At 35.8% G+C, this 15,779-nt stretch overlaps 2 pseudogenes; both read left to right on the plus strand.

The window, feature by feature from the left end:
- Positions 1–1,978: 1,978 nt before the first annotated feature.
- LOC141680474 (large ribosomal subunit protein uL18-like) lies at positions 1,979–2,998 on the plus strand (annotated as a pseudogene).
- A 281-nt stretch (positions 2,999–3,279) lies between these two features.
- Positions 3,280–15,779, plus strand: part of LOC141680475 (large ribosomal subunit protein uL18-like) — a 42,445-nt pseudogene continuing 29,945 nt past the window's right edge.

A 15,779-nucleotide genomic window follows, 5' to 3' on the forward strand; every position in this document is an offset into this window, starting at 1 on the left:
ATAAGGCAAAATGCCATTCCATTGAAGTATTTTGAAGAACTGGAGCATGTACTATTCTTACTTCAAGTGAATGACAGATTAACAGGAAGTGCTGCAAACTATTTGAAGGATCAGATTCAGAGACAGAAAAGGCTTTATTCTGTTAAGTCTGACAGCACATATGTTCTAAAGTACAGAGATCACAAGGGTGATATAGTTGAAATGAAGCCCAACACTGCTAAGATTATAACTACCTTTCTGGGTTACAGGGCTGTGGAATTCAATCTTGAGTCTGATAAGGCATATTTGATCAGAATGGATCAGGATATAAGAAAAGCAAAGATTAATGATCTCAGAGCTGCAATCTTTCAAATTGGTGAAAATACTGCAGAGCTTAAAGATGCTAAAAGGAGGATGATTGATGAACTTAGATATGTTGAGAGATGTTTGTTGAAGAACTATCTCAGAACAACTCCTGACGTCAGAGAGATCAGAAGATGAAGCCAAGTCAAGATCTACAACTGATTAAATACTGATATTTGTACAGACTTAAGCTGTTATCAGAAGTTAAAGATTGGTAAAGCTTTAAGGACTGTAAGTTGTAGTTATCTAGTCTAATTCTCGTGCATTTGTACTTAATGTTTTTGACATCATCAAATATCTTTAAACTAGTATATTATGATAATTTACAAGTTGGGGGAGATTGGTAGATATATTTGATAATGTCATGGCTAATATGATTTATGTTTAGTTTTCAAATCTTACTTAAACAGGATAAATCAGTACTTACTGGAAGTCAGGACTTAAGGATATCAGTACTTATATTATCAGGAGATAATTATCAGAAGATGGATATCAGAACTTAAGGACGTTCAGATAAGGACAGCAGCTGATTAAAGGAAAGAAGATCGAGACAAACATAAGAAGAGATATGCATGAAGAAGGAATTCTATGAAGAATAGAATACTTGGAAGAAAAGATATCTGATTGATATATTTTAGGAAGCAGAATTATATTCCATATCAATTAGCGATTATCTTGTAACTGTGTAGTATATAAACACAGACATAGGGTTTACACTATAAGTGTTATCATTATCGAAAATATTATTCATTATAACCCTAGCAGCTCTCGTGATATTTGTTCATCACTGAGAGGTAATAGTTCCATACTGTAACAGAGTATATTGTTTCAATAAAGTTTGTTTTCTGTTACTTGAGATATTAAAGTTCAATTTAATTGTACTTTACACTGTATTCACCCCCTCTACAGTGTGTGTGTGACCTAACAGTCCCTTATATATACATATTTATTTATCTGTTTATGTAACAAGTAACCATTACTTCTTTTAACAAGTAAAAATTACACACACACACATATGAAAGCTGGCGGCGAATCCGACGACGGTTTTCTGTCGGTTGAACCTACTTTGAGGCCACATGTTTTCCATGTTCTTCATGCCAACACTATTACGCCCACTCTTTTCGATGAAGTTCTCACTGAAGCTACTAAATCATTCCGGCCTCCAATGAAGCTCATCTCGGCCATTGATGTAATTACAGCGATGCAGTGACTGATTGAAGGATATTTGACGTAAATTATTTATAAGTAAAATATTTTGAGTATATATGTAAATTTATAGCCTATCAATTCCAATTGGTATATGTTTTCGTGACGTCAACAGGTTGTTTCATGTGTTAGTTCATATTGTTTGCTGGAATGTTTTCATGACACGCACGTGTTATTATATTTTAATTAATCTATATAAATATAACATATGGACTTTAGGCCACAGCTTGCTGCATATGCGGAAATTAGAGCAGCAGCACAGATGTCTGGAGGCAGAGGTGGAGATTCATTCATCGTGATCCTTCGAATTGGTGGAGGCAGAGGTGGAGCCTCTGTCGTGATCCTCCAAGTTGGTGGCTACCGTAGTATAGTAAAATTCCTCTTCTAATATAGTTGGTCGTAGTAAATGCCGCTCAGGAATAACTCAATAATGGTGTTCGTCAAAGCTAATAAACTCAGGGCCTACTTAAAGAGTTTTCAGGTTAAGTTCAGGAGAAGGAAAGAAGGGAAGACTGAATACCGTGTTAGGATTTGGTTGATCAATCAGGACAAGAACACATGCAACACCCCTAAGTACCGCTTTGTTGTGCGATTTACAAACAAAGATATTATTGCACAAATTATCTTTGTTACCATTATCGGGGATATGATACTTGCAACTGCATATTCACATGAGCTTCCTCGATATGGGCTTGATGTAGGTCTCACAAATTATGCTGCAGCTTAGTGCACTGGACTTCCTTTGGCCAATCATGTTTTTTAAAAATTTGAAATAGATGAAGAGTATGAAAAAAATGTTGAGGCAACCGGAGAGAATTTCATAGAAGTTCATTGATATCTTCTTTTTATAAAGCAAATCGACTTCGATTCTTGAATAATCCACATCGGGAAGAAGAAGGAAAGGCAATCGAGTACTACCTTCTCTAGGAGCAGGAACTTGAATGGGACTCCATTTAGTGGATCCTCCCCCCAAAAACAAGATCATATTGAACAACAACTTAGCATACCGTCGACAGAGTCAGGAAAGGACAGGCGGAAGGGGCGTGGCTTTAGAAAATGGAAATGTGGTCCTGACTTGCTCAGCTTTCGACTAGAGATTACTTCATTGACCTTGCTGAAAGCCGAAGACCTTTTAGAGCTCTCCTTGATGTTGGATGGTGCCTTGGATAATCGTCCCAATAAAAAGCAATTTTCTGGCTTTTTAAAGGATTCTAAACAGCTTGATGTTGAAGTTCACAACAAGTATATCTATGGTGGTCATGTTTCTGCTTACATGAGGACATTGTTGGAAGATGAGCCAGAAAAATATCAAACTCATTTCTCTTTGTATGCGAAGAAAGGAATTGATGCTGATAACATTGATCAACTGGTCTGGAAATTTTTCATCTATTGGGCATATTACCATTATTATATCAATGGAGTTATATTATACGTGCAGGGAGCACATTAAGGTAAAGATCTTCTATATACAAATTTATCGGACATAATTTTAATATAAACAACAATAGCCACAAGTGAATACACAGTTATAAACAACTTTAATATTAAAGTACTACAGATTGGAGCCTTGACCTTCTTCTATCTCATCATCCTTCATATATCTCATCATCAGGTATAATAAACATATGGTCAGCAGAGCACTCCACTTTCACAAACTCCTTCTCAAATATTGGCTTAAAAGGATATTCCTTAGTAAGAGGTAGTGGATGCAGAGGTGGAGATTCATTCATCATGATCCTTCGAATTGGTGGAGGCAGAGGTGGAGCCTTCGTCGTGATCCTCCAAGTTGGTGGCGGTCTTAGTATAGTAAAATTCCTCTTCTATTCTAGTCGGTCATAGCAAACGCCACTCTGGAACAACTCAACAATGGTGTTCGCCAAAGCTAAGAAACCCAGGGTCTACTTCAAGAGGTTTCAAGTTAAGTTCATGTAATAACCCCAAAATTTTCAACTTTTTGTAACCCTTGTGAATAGTGTTTTAGCTGAATGAGAAAACTTTTCACGCCACACTATGTAGGGGTTCTGTTATGGATATTCTGGGATATTATTAGTACTCTATGTAGTATATAAGTGTATGTAAAGATCGTCAGAATCCAATTCCGAACACTTTGGTTTTTCCCGGAAATCCACTAGATACGGAGAGAATTGAGTATAAGGTAACAGGATAAAAAGGATTTAAATTAAAGGATTATAAGAGAGGATCATAGAAGGAATACAATATATTGAGAAAGGTTAAGGGAACCTAAGTAATAAGATCCCGGGTATGATCCCTCAAACGATAAACGAGAACGAAAGTTAAGCGAACCGTATAACAGATCAGTGGTCATTAGGCAAACGATTAGGAAGTTAATCAAAGGGATTAGTGGGAAAGATGTCATCCAACCAATAGAAAGGGGACAAGGAGGGAAAGATGACATCACCACATGACACAAGCATGACATGGGAAGGAAGGAGGTGTGGTGGCTTTGTAACCACACAAATTCAAGGGCAAGAAGGTAATTGACTAAATCAAACAACAAAAATCAACCAACCAAAAGCAAAACAAGGCAAAACACAAAAATCTCTCTTCTTCTTCTTCATGCTCTCGGCCCATTCCTTAAAAAATGAAGATCCAAGCTCCACCACTTACTATTTAGCAAGGTAATTATCTAAGCTTCCCCATGGATAGTTACATACTTCCTATAAGTTTAAGCTTCTAATTCCAAGCCAATCTTTTTCTATAAATCATGGAAGAAGATGGTGAATAGTGTTTTTCAAGAAATAAAATTTGTGTTCTTGAAGTTTTGTTTAGATTAAGCTTGGATAAGGACTTTAAGGGTGATTCCAAGCCATTCTCTTGATTCTCCACTCTCCAAGGAAGGTATAACTTCTCAAACCCTTAGTATTAAGTTTTGTTGGTTTGGATTTCATAATGTTAGATGATGGGTTAGTGTAATGAGTGTGTACTCATAATAGAGCTTTGTTTAGTAAGTGGTTTTGTTGATTTTGGAGTTAGGAGTGATGCTTGTTAGATTTGAAGTTCTTGGTCACTTTTTTTTGACTTGGTTTAGATGAATAAATTGGTAATATTGAGTTGATTGGGGGCTGTTGTAATGTAGTTTAGATGGAGGTTTGATTGGGTTGTGAATTGGAGTTGAAATTGTGGTTGTTTGAATTGGTTTAAATTTGGGAAATCGCGTAAACATAGCCGTCGTAACGTCCGATTTTCTGTAGACTGTTTTTGTGCATAACATTAGGACCCGATAACCCCCTTCTAGATTATGATCACTGCCATGTTTAGATAGCTCATATGACGAGCTTCGTTTTGATATGTAGTTCGTTCGATTCCGATGCACGGTTTAGGAGAAACGACCGTTTCAAGTAACGGCGTTTCACGAACGAAACTTTTCCCCTCGCCTTACTTTGAAACATAGGTTAAAGACCGAAAAGGGTTAATTAATGTATGAAACATTTATGGTAAGTGTGTTAGGCAGTTGGTAAGACACTCGCGAAAGAATCGCTTTAAAACTCGTAAAGGTTAAATTATTAAAAATGGTGGAGCCGAGGGTACCCGGGTGACTTAAGCAAATCAGTACGCGCAAAACGAGCGTTAGAGTCTGAGTTGGTTAGAGTATAGATTTACAAGTGACTTTGGTTTAATTCCAACTTACTTGTTGCTTATAGGTTACCAGACTCGTCCCGAGCCATTCGTAACCCCCAGTCGCTCAGGCAAGTTTTCTACCCGTTATAACTGTTGTTGTGATGTAAATATATGTATATGCATTATCTTGTGATAAGTGCATGATTGTTATTAGCAAATTTTGCGATATATTGGAGCATGCTGATATGGTATATATGCATGTCTGTTTCGTAATCTGGTTATCTATCTGTTGATTTCGATGCTTATAGTTGCATAATACCTATGCTAGAGATAAGCAGTAGTTGCGTATACCCTTAGTATAGGGGACCCAAAGGTGAACATATTTCTAAACCGGGAGTCGATGTTCCCGAGTATAATATATATATTTTTATATATATATGGTTATAGTTTTCCAAACTATTAATCGAATAAGGTTTATTCGATAACTTTTATTTTATTAATTGAATACTATTTTGAATATTCATTCGAGGGTTATGACTCAGTTTATTTTATTATTTGAATATGATTTGAATATTCATTCGAGGGTTATTGTAATAACCCCAATTTTTGGAAATTTTTGAAACCCTTATGAATAGTGTTTTTGCTGAATGAGAAAACTTTTCATGCCACACTATGTAGGGGTTCTGATATGGATATTCTGAGATTTTATTAGTACTTTATATGGGATATAAGTGTATGTAAAGATCGTCAGAATCCAAATCCGAACACTTTGATTTTTCCCGGAAATCCAATAGATACGGAAAGAATTGAGTATAAGGTAACAGGATAAAAGGATTTAAATTAAAGGATTATAATAGAGGATCATAAAAAGGAATATAATGTATTGAGAAAGGTTAAGGGAACCTAAGTAATAAGATCCCGGGTATGATCCCTCAAACGATAAACGAAAACGAAAGTTAAGCGAACAGTATAACAGATCAGCGGTCATTAGGCAAACAATTAGGAAGTTAATCAAAGGGATTAGAGAGGATGATGTCACCCAACCAATGAGAAGAGGACAATGAGGGGAGGATGACATCATGAGGATGACACAAGCATGACATGGGAAGGAAGGAGATGTGGTGGCTTTTTAACCACACAAAATCAAGGGCAACTAGGTAATTTACTAAAACAAACACAAAAATCAAACCAACCAAGCCAAGCAAATCATTTTTCATCAAAATCAAAAAGAAACCAAGGCATTGTTCTTCATGCTCTCGGCCAAAACAGAACCAGAACACTAAAACTGCTGTATCTCCTTCATTTCTCACTCAAATATTGTGTTCTATAGCTCATTGGAAAGGTATTGAGATGGCCTACAACTCTTGTTCACAAGTCTCATCCAAATAATCATGGTAAGACCCTCATTTTTACAGTTCTTTAAATCAGACTTTTAGAAACTTCAAAGCCTAACTTTGTGTTCTTGATTTCTTTGGAAAGATCAAGCTTGTAGGAGGCTCCCTAAGGCTTCCTAGCAACTTAACACCTCCCAAGGAAGGTATAAACTTCAAACCCTAGCCTTTACTTTATTTGTTAGTAAGTTTAATGGTTGGTGTTGTGAAATGAGAAGCATGGATTGTGATTATTAGTAGTTTGGTTTGATTTGGAAGTGTTTTGGTAATTGAAGCTTGATTATAGTTCATAGGTCTTGATTGTGGTTGTTTGAGTTGAAAACCTTGGATATTATGGACTGATATGGTATGGTTTAGGTGAATTTTTGTTGTATTGATGGTTATGAGTTGGTTGGTGGTTAATTGGAGTAGTTTAAACATTGGTAATCGCGTAAACATAGCCGTCGTAACGTCCGATTTTCTTTGGACTGTTTTTGTGCATAACATTAGGACCCGAGAACCCCCTACTAGATTATGACCACTGCCATGTTTAGATAGCTCATGTTACGAGCTTCGTTTTGATATGTAGTTCGTTCGATTCCGATGCACGGTTTAGGAGAAACGACCGTTTCAAGTAACGGAGTTTCGCGAACGAAACTTTTCCCCTCGCCTTACTTTGAAACATAGGTTAAAGACCAAAAAGGGTTAATTAATGTATGAAACATTTATGGTAAGTGTGTTAGGCAGTTGGTAAGACACTCGCGAAGGAATCGCCTTAAAACTCGTAAAGGTTAAATTATTAAAAATGGTGGAGCCGAGGGTACTCGAGTGACTTAAGAGAATCAGTAAGCGCAAAACAAGCGTTAGAGTCTAAGTTAGTTAAAGTATAGATTTACAAGTGACTTTGGTTTAATTCCAACTTACTTTTTGTTTATAGGTTACCAGACTCGTCCCGAGCCATTCATAACCCCCAGTCGCTCAGGCAAGTTTTCTACCCGTTATACTGTTGTTATGATGTATATATGTATATGCATTATCTTGCGATAGATGCATGATGTTTATATTAGCAAATGTTGCAATATATTGAAGCATGCTGCTATGGTATATATATGCATGCCTATTTCATATTCTTTCCATATATAATTGTTGATTCAGTTGATAATACCTATGCTAGAGGATAGCGGTAACTTGCATATACCCTTAGTATAGGGACCCAAAAGGTGGAAATATTTTCTAAACCGGGAGTCGAGGATCCCGAGTAGATTTTGTATATATGTATATATATACATATATATATTTATATAAATATATGGTTATAGTTTTCAAAACTATTAATCGAATAAGGTTTATTCGATAACTTTATTTTATTTAATGAATATTATTATGAATATTCATCCGAGGACTTATGACTCCTTTATTTTATTATTGAATATTATTTGAATATTCATTTGAGGATGTATGACTCCTTTATTTTATTTAATGAATATTATTTATAATATTCATTCGAGGTATTATGACTCCGCTTATTACTGAAATATATTCCTTATTTTATTAAAGAATAAGGTGTCAATAGTCAAACTTATTTTCGATTATTCAAATAAAGATAGTACTTTCATATAAGTATATCTTTGGTTATTTGATATCCATTTCAAGTATAAGTTTTAATACTTCTACTTCGATTATTTTTATAAAGATTATTCTTTATGGGAATATTATTTAAATAATAATATTCAGACATTTTCTAAATATAATGGGGACTGATTTACTTCATTAAATCAGCTTTACCCCAAACATTCTTAAAAATGTTTTCGAGTCTTCAAAATGAATTTAAAAGGTAGAGCGGATCCCAAAACTTGTTTTCAAATTCAAGATCTTCCATTTTAAGGGGACTTGAATACTCGCTCAAAAACCTAAAGGATCCGGCTCTGTGGTGTATTTTATATTCGCAACAAGGTTGTTGTTTTTTTAAATGAATCGATTACTTACCCAACACTCGGGAAGTAAAATTCTTGGAACAAGTTAATCCATTAACAGGCATCGCCTGGGAAATATCGGTGAGTTCTCCTTTCCAACTAGATACGACTTCTTGGTGGAGCCGTATCAACAAGTTTCTACTTGGGGAAAGGGGGAACGAGCTTTACGTTTCAGAGTCATGGATTTCATCTGAACTAGGAGTGGCGTAAGTGGTCGAGTGGCGCCGGCCCAGCCTTATTATATTGGCCCAAATGGCCTGGAAGTTCCGCTAAGGCGGTCAATTCCTTAGGAGTTCAGTGTTCGGTTGACAAGTAAATCCGACAGGTTCTCCTCTACATGTAGAAAATGGTGGGGTTGTTGTAACACCCCCAGATCCGGGGTCGGGGATCCGGGTTGTCACGGTCTTTCTTTCCACAATATCACTTCACTTAATTAATAATAAATAACCTCATACTGTGACCCCACACTAACACACACCACAACCCGTTATAGTCTCAGAGATGAAATTGAAATAAGTACAAGTCTTTGAATCCACAATTTAAAATTATTACAACCCAAAACGATTACTTGATAATTTACAGTTAATTGCCATTATCTGCCACAAGTTATAATTATACGTAATTTGATTCTCAAAAGTAGATGGTCTAAACTACAATGGATCTACCTCTGCAGCTATAGCAGCTACAACATCACCGGGAAGACGCGGGACGCTTCCCACGCGCTTGCGCTGGGTCTGCTGGAGTCTGGCCATCTCTCCTAACTGTTGTTGTGTGATGAAGAAATAAAGCAAGAGTGAGCCTTACAGCTCGCAAGATAATATATATAGTGATAACAATAATATAAGTATCTAAATGGATACTTAATAGCATTTCTATCATATGCAAGATAATTACTTACTAGATATAAGTAAAAACAAGGAATGAAGTTACCAATACTTCACCACACTTATATCATATATAAAGTTACTTGAACTGCCACCGTTCGAAGTATTATAAGTTTTAAGAAAAACACCCCATAGATGAGACCACAAGTTAAGACTTGAATAGATTCAATCTTTGAAATATTATTGAATGAAAAAGTTATGAGATACTTTATTTAGTCCCGGTATATATATATATCCACATATATATACCCCTTTAAACATTTCCTGGAACCTCTGTTATGTAAAGTATGAACAGAGTTTGAAACATCCAATGAATTTTGGAAAGGAAAAGAATTTTGGCATAAACCCGATATCTCGCTGATCAGGCAAAGATACCAATAAGTAACCTTTTCTACTGTAGATGGATGAATTCCTCACCGGTCATCACCCTGGCCGCATTAGGACCTCGCGCTCGACCGTACCCCGGCCCCTCACGCGTTGATGGACTGCCACCCAGCCACTTACACAATAATAGACCGTACCCCGGCCTGTCGCTTATGCCGACTCAATTAGATGGGCTTACTTCCCGAACATTGGGCAAGTAATCAATTCATTTACCAAAACTGCAACCTCGTTGCGAATATAAAATACACCACAGAGCCGGATTCCCCAGGTTTTGAGCGAGTATTTAAATCCCCTTAAAAAAAAGGAAGATCTTAAATATAAAAATGAGTTTTGGGATCCGCTCTGACTTTTAAAAATCATTTTGAAGACTCGAAAACACTTTAAAGAGTGTTTGGAGTAAAGCTGATTTAATGAAGTAAATCAATCCCCAGAATATTAGAAAATATCTGAATATTATTAATTAAATAATATTCCCATAAAGAATAATCTTTATAAAAAAATAATTGAAGTAGAAGTATTAAAATTTATACTTGAAACGAGTATTAAATAACTAAAGATATACTTATATGAAAGTATTATCTTTACTTGAATAATCGAAAATAAGTTTGATTATTGACATCTTATTCTTTAATAAAATAAAGAATATATTTCAGCAAATAATCGGAGTCATAGATCCTCAAATGAATATTCAAATAATATTCAATAAATAAAATAAGCTGAGTCATAAGCCCTCGAATGAATATTCAAATAATATTCAATTAATAAAATAAAAGGAGTCATAAGTCCTCCGATGAATATTCAAATCATATTGAAATAATAAAATAAACTGAGTCATAACCCTCGAATGAATATTCAAATGATATTCAATTAATAAAATAAAAGGAGTCATAAGTCCTCGAATGAATATTCAAAATAATATTTATTAATAAAATAAACGGAGTCATACGCCTTCGAATAATATTCGAAATAATATTCAATAATAAAATAAAGTTAAAGTTATCGAATAAACCTTATTCGATTAATAGTTTGGAAAAACTATAACCATATATATATAAATATATATATATATATATATATCCATATCCATATATATACAAAATCTACTCGGGATCCTCGACTCCCGGTTTTAGAAAATATTTTCACCTTTGGGTCCCTATACTAAGGGTATATGCAAGATACCGCTATCCTCTAGCATAGGTATTATCAACTGAACCAACAGATATATATTTCAAGAATATGAAACAGGCATGCATATATACCATATCACATGCTACAATATATCGCAAGAATTTGCTAAATAACCAACATGCATCTATCGCAAGATAATGCATATACAAGTGTATACATCACAACAACAGTATAACGGATAGAATACTTGCCTGAGCGACTTGGGGGTGAGAAAGGCTCGGGACGAGTCTGGTAACCTATAAACAACAAGTAAGTTGGAATTAAACCAAAGTCACTTGTAAATCTATACTTTAACTAACTTAGACTCTAACGCTTATTCTGCGCTTACTGATTCTCTTAAGTCACTCGAGTACCCTCGGCTCCACCATTTTTAATAATTTAACCTTTACGAGTTTTAAAGCGATTCCTTCGCGAGTGTCTTACCAACTGCCTAAAACACTTACCATAAATGTTTCATACATTAATTAACCCTTTTTGGTCTTTAACCTATGCTTCAAAGTAAGGCGAGGGGAAAAGTTTCGTTCGCGAAACGCCGTTACTTGAAACGGTCGTTTCTCCTAAACCGTGCATCGGAATCGAACGAACTACATATCAAAACGAAGCTCGTAACATGAGCTATCTAAACATGGCAGTGGTCACAATCTAGCAGGGGGTTCTCGGGTCCTAATGCTATGCACAAAAACAGTCCAAAGAAAATCGGACGTTACGACGGCTATGTTTACGCGATTTCCCAATTTTAACCATTCAAAACCAACCACAAACCAACCTCAAATCCAACATACAACCAACATCCATCCTCATCACATCATAACAACCCCAACCAATTCAATTTAATCATTTATACTTATGCCTAAGCTTAATTTAACCATACTTAAGTTCTTTTAATCAAAACCACAACATTTACCATTCCATTTTACTACCATTCCAAATCCCAAACTCTAATCACAACAACAAGCTACCATAGCACCCTACTAATCAAAATCATCTTATATTATATAGGAATCTAGGGTTTGGAGATGGTATACCTTCCTTGAAGTGGTGGGAGGAGCTAGGAAGCCTTAAGAAGCTTTGAGAAGTCTTAAGAATGCTTGGATCTTCAAGATAAACAAGAAAAACTTCAAGTTAAAAACTTGAAAACACTATTCATTGTCTTCTTCTTTGATTAAATGAAGAAGATTGAGAAGGAATTGATGGCTTAAACTCATGATATAGTCCTAACTAAGCATGAAGATGATTAGGGAATTTACTCACCAATTTAGGAAGCTTGGATCTTGAATTTTTGAAATTTTTGCCCATTTGCAATAGTAAAAGCCGAGAGCATGATGAACCATGCCTTGGTTTCTTTTTGATTTTGATGAAAATGATTTTGCTTGGCTTGGTTGGCTTGATTTTTGTGTTTGATTTAGTAAATTACCTAGTTGCCCTTGATTTTGTGTGGTTAAAAAGTCACCACATCTCCTTCCTTTCTTGTCATGCCTATGTCACCTTGCACATGTCATAATGCTCCCACTTGTCCACACCTTATGGTTTGATGATGTCACAATCCCTGGCTTCTTGTACAAGCTTGTCTCTTGGTCACTTATTTGTTTTACGGTTCGCTTATCTTTCGTTCTCGTTTATCGTTTGAGGGATCATACCCGGGATCTTATTACTTAGGTTCCCTTAACCTTTCTCAATATATTATATTCCTTCTATGATCCTCTCTTATAATCCTTTAATTTAAATCCTTTTTATCCTGTTACCTTATACTCAATTCTCTCCGTATCTTGTGGATTTCCGGGAAAAAATCAAAGTGTTCGGAATTGGATTCTGACGATCTTTACATACACTTATATACCACATAGAGTACTAATAATATCCCATAAGATCAATAACAGAACCCCTACATAGCGTGGCATGAAAAGTTTTCTCGTTTAGCAAAAACACTATTCATAAGGGTTTCAAAATTTCTCAAAAATTGGGGTTATTACAGTCTCCCCTCCTTAAAAGGATTCCGTCCCGGAATCAGATAGAAAACAAATGGGGATACTTTCTTAGCATTACACTTTCTAACTCTCGAGTCAATTTTCTACATTGTGGTTCTACCACCAAACTCTGCCTAGTTTGATAATCCTTCACCTAAGCACTTGTTCCTTTTTCAATCTATAACCCTTCCTGGTTGCTCCATATAGGTTACGTCTGGTTGCATATCTATGCGCTCATATGCCTCTATTTATCTGGCATCTGAATTACACTTCCTTAACATTGATACGTGAAACACGTTACGACCTGCTACATGTTCGGGGTTAGGGCTAGCTCATATGCTAACTTCCCAAACGTCTCAATATATCCAAGGGTCCAACAAATTGTAGACTTAGCTTTCCTTTCTTTCCGAATCTCATCAATCCTTTCCAAGGGATACCTATAACATTACTAGGTCCCCTATTTCATACTCTTTATCCTTTCGTGTCAAATCAACATACTTATCATGTCCATCTTGGGCTACTACCAGTCGTCCTCTGATTAGATCTATCATATCCTTGGTCCTTTGGACTACTGCGGGTCCGAGCATCTTGCGTTGTACAACTTCATCCTAACATAAGGGAGATCGACATTGTCTTCCCTCAAGGATCTCATAAGGCGACATCTCGATAATGACATATGATCTATTGTCATAAGATAACTCAATCCGAATTAAGTGATCATTCCAAATTCTTTCAAGTCTATTACACAGACTCTCATTATTGCTTTTAGCATTAGAGCTTCTGCTTCTCAATACCCATTCTTTTCCAGTTCGTAATCGCTACTACCTTCCGTTCCTAATATTATATTGGTTATACTTTTGCTCGTTAGCATTCTATAACCTTGTAATAACCACGTCAACCTTAGTATCACGAATGTGTTCCCATTCCGCATACTACCACCACTTTATTACTCCTTTTTCAGTTGTTTCTATTTTCCAAAATTCGATCAATCAAATAGAAGTAAAGGAATTTGTTGAGAGATCACTATGATCATGAACACTTGTTATATCACATAGTTAGTACAGAAGGTGGCCAGCCTTTAGTACTTGACAAGCAATTAAACAATAGCTGGTATCCTACTCGGCTTCTATCACACAGATAGATAGTCATTCGGCAATACCTCCCCTTCTGGAAGGGTTGTTCTTCTCAGCTTACATGAAATGAAAAGAAGAGAAAAGAACGAACGGAAGAGAATTGTATATATGAAAAAAATATACTGCCATAAAATATCTGGCTTGGAACCTACCTCTGAACTATAGAGGTTTGTCATAGGAGAACAAAACATATACGTATTTATATCAGCATCAAGCATTATAGCCTCATATTTCCCATGCCTAAATATTTTCGCTATCCCGTCCATCATTCTATGGACCCACACTCTTCCTCGAGCTTATACATAATCACCTTTGAAACTCCCTCGACATCGAAAATCGAATCTGGGATCTCATTCTATACATCATCGTTACTAGAATTCTATGCTTGCACCGCAACCTTCCTCATATAATAATACGACTCTCTATTGATAAGATAGAATAATTATTCACTAGGTAGATACTCTACTTAATTAGTCTATCAATGATAACTTATACACTACCACGACCCGATTAGTGGTACTCAATCTCAACATCCATTCCAATACAACTCTCACGGTTGTAATCAGCTCAATACTCGCAGAATCATTGCTGCCTTACTATGGTCCACCACTGACCTACTGTCGTCATTCATTTTTCCATAAAATCTTAATATCTAACCATACGGAGTCTATACATGTCGTATCAAATTCTCCTAAGGAGTTAACATAACCACCAATCACAATTCATGAAGAACACTCCAAACTCTGACGTACTTTCATGTCATGAAGCAGATAAAATTGCAGAAGAGTCTCAATCAAAGCAACGATAGCAGGTTAATACCATTCTTAATCATATGCCTTAATTAGAAGACTTAACTCAAAGGTTCGTCTAGTCCTTTTGGAAATATGGTCCTGGCTTATCCCAAGATAGGACCTCCTAAGATAGATAGCCCGTTCATGGCGATTACACGAATTAAACTTTTACCAACTACTATTACGGTTGGGTATTGCACAGTCATCAGAAGGAATGTCAATTTTCCAAACCATAATACAACCTTCACAGTTTTAACCATCATCACTGTATTCCTCTCGCACGAGCGCCTATAATTATCCTTTTACCTTTAAAGTGTCGGCCACCTCTTTGGCCTTTCCTGATAGTAAAATTTCCTTACAGTCAATGTCACATTAACCACCTCCAAATAAATTTTCTACCTTATTTCCGATCACTGCTTGAGTGAAGATGTTTTCCTTAAAATCAGATGGGAAAAAAAATATCACCATTTTTCCATAAGTTATTGCCTCAGTCTTTAGAGGCTAATCACTGTCAAGACTGACTCTCAATCATACTTAGAACATTTTTTTCTTAAGTCCTAATTGCCCTGAACAATTTCGACCATTACTGGTTCGATCCATACTTTCTCGTGGTTTAACACGTGCCCCACTTGGCATCATTATAATTATGTCATATTTCCTTTATCAACATTTCTATTCTTGAGAATTTTGAATATTACCTTTTTCTTATAAAACCTCTAAGGTTATCCTTCAATCGTTCCTCCTGTATTCCCTAGATACAGGGCATATCACAATACCATTTACTATTACTAGAACCATTGTCTATATACCTCTGAAAAATTTCTCCACTGATTCTTAAAGGTTGTTATTACCTTAATCCTTTCCAATTCATACTGTCAAAACTCATACTATCCCTATTAAGGATGAAATGCCAACCTGTATGCATTCCCCTAGGATTCATTTTAAGTTACCAATGTTCTATCCTT

The sequence above is a fragment of the Apium graveolens genome, chromosome 8 (genome assembly GCF_009905375.1).
Source record: "Apium graveolens cultivar Ventura chromosome 8, ASM990537v1, whole genome shotgun sequence".
Taxonomy (NCBI): Eukaryota; Viridiplantae; Streptophyta; class Magnoliopsida; order Apiales; family Apiaceae; genus Apium; species Apium graveolens.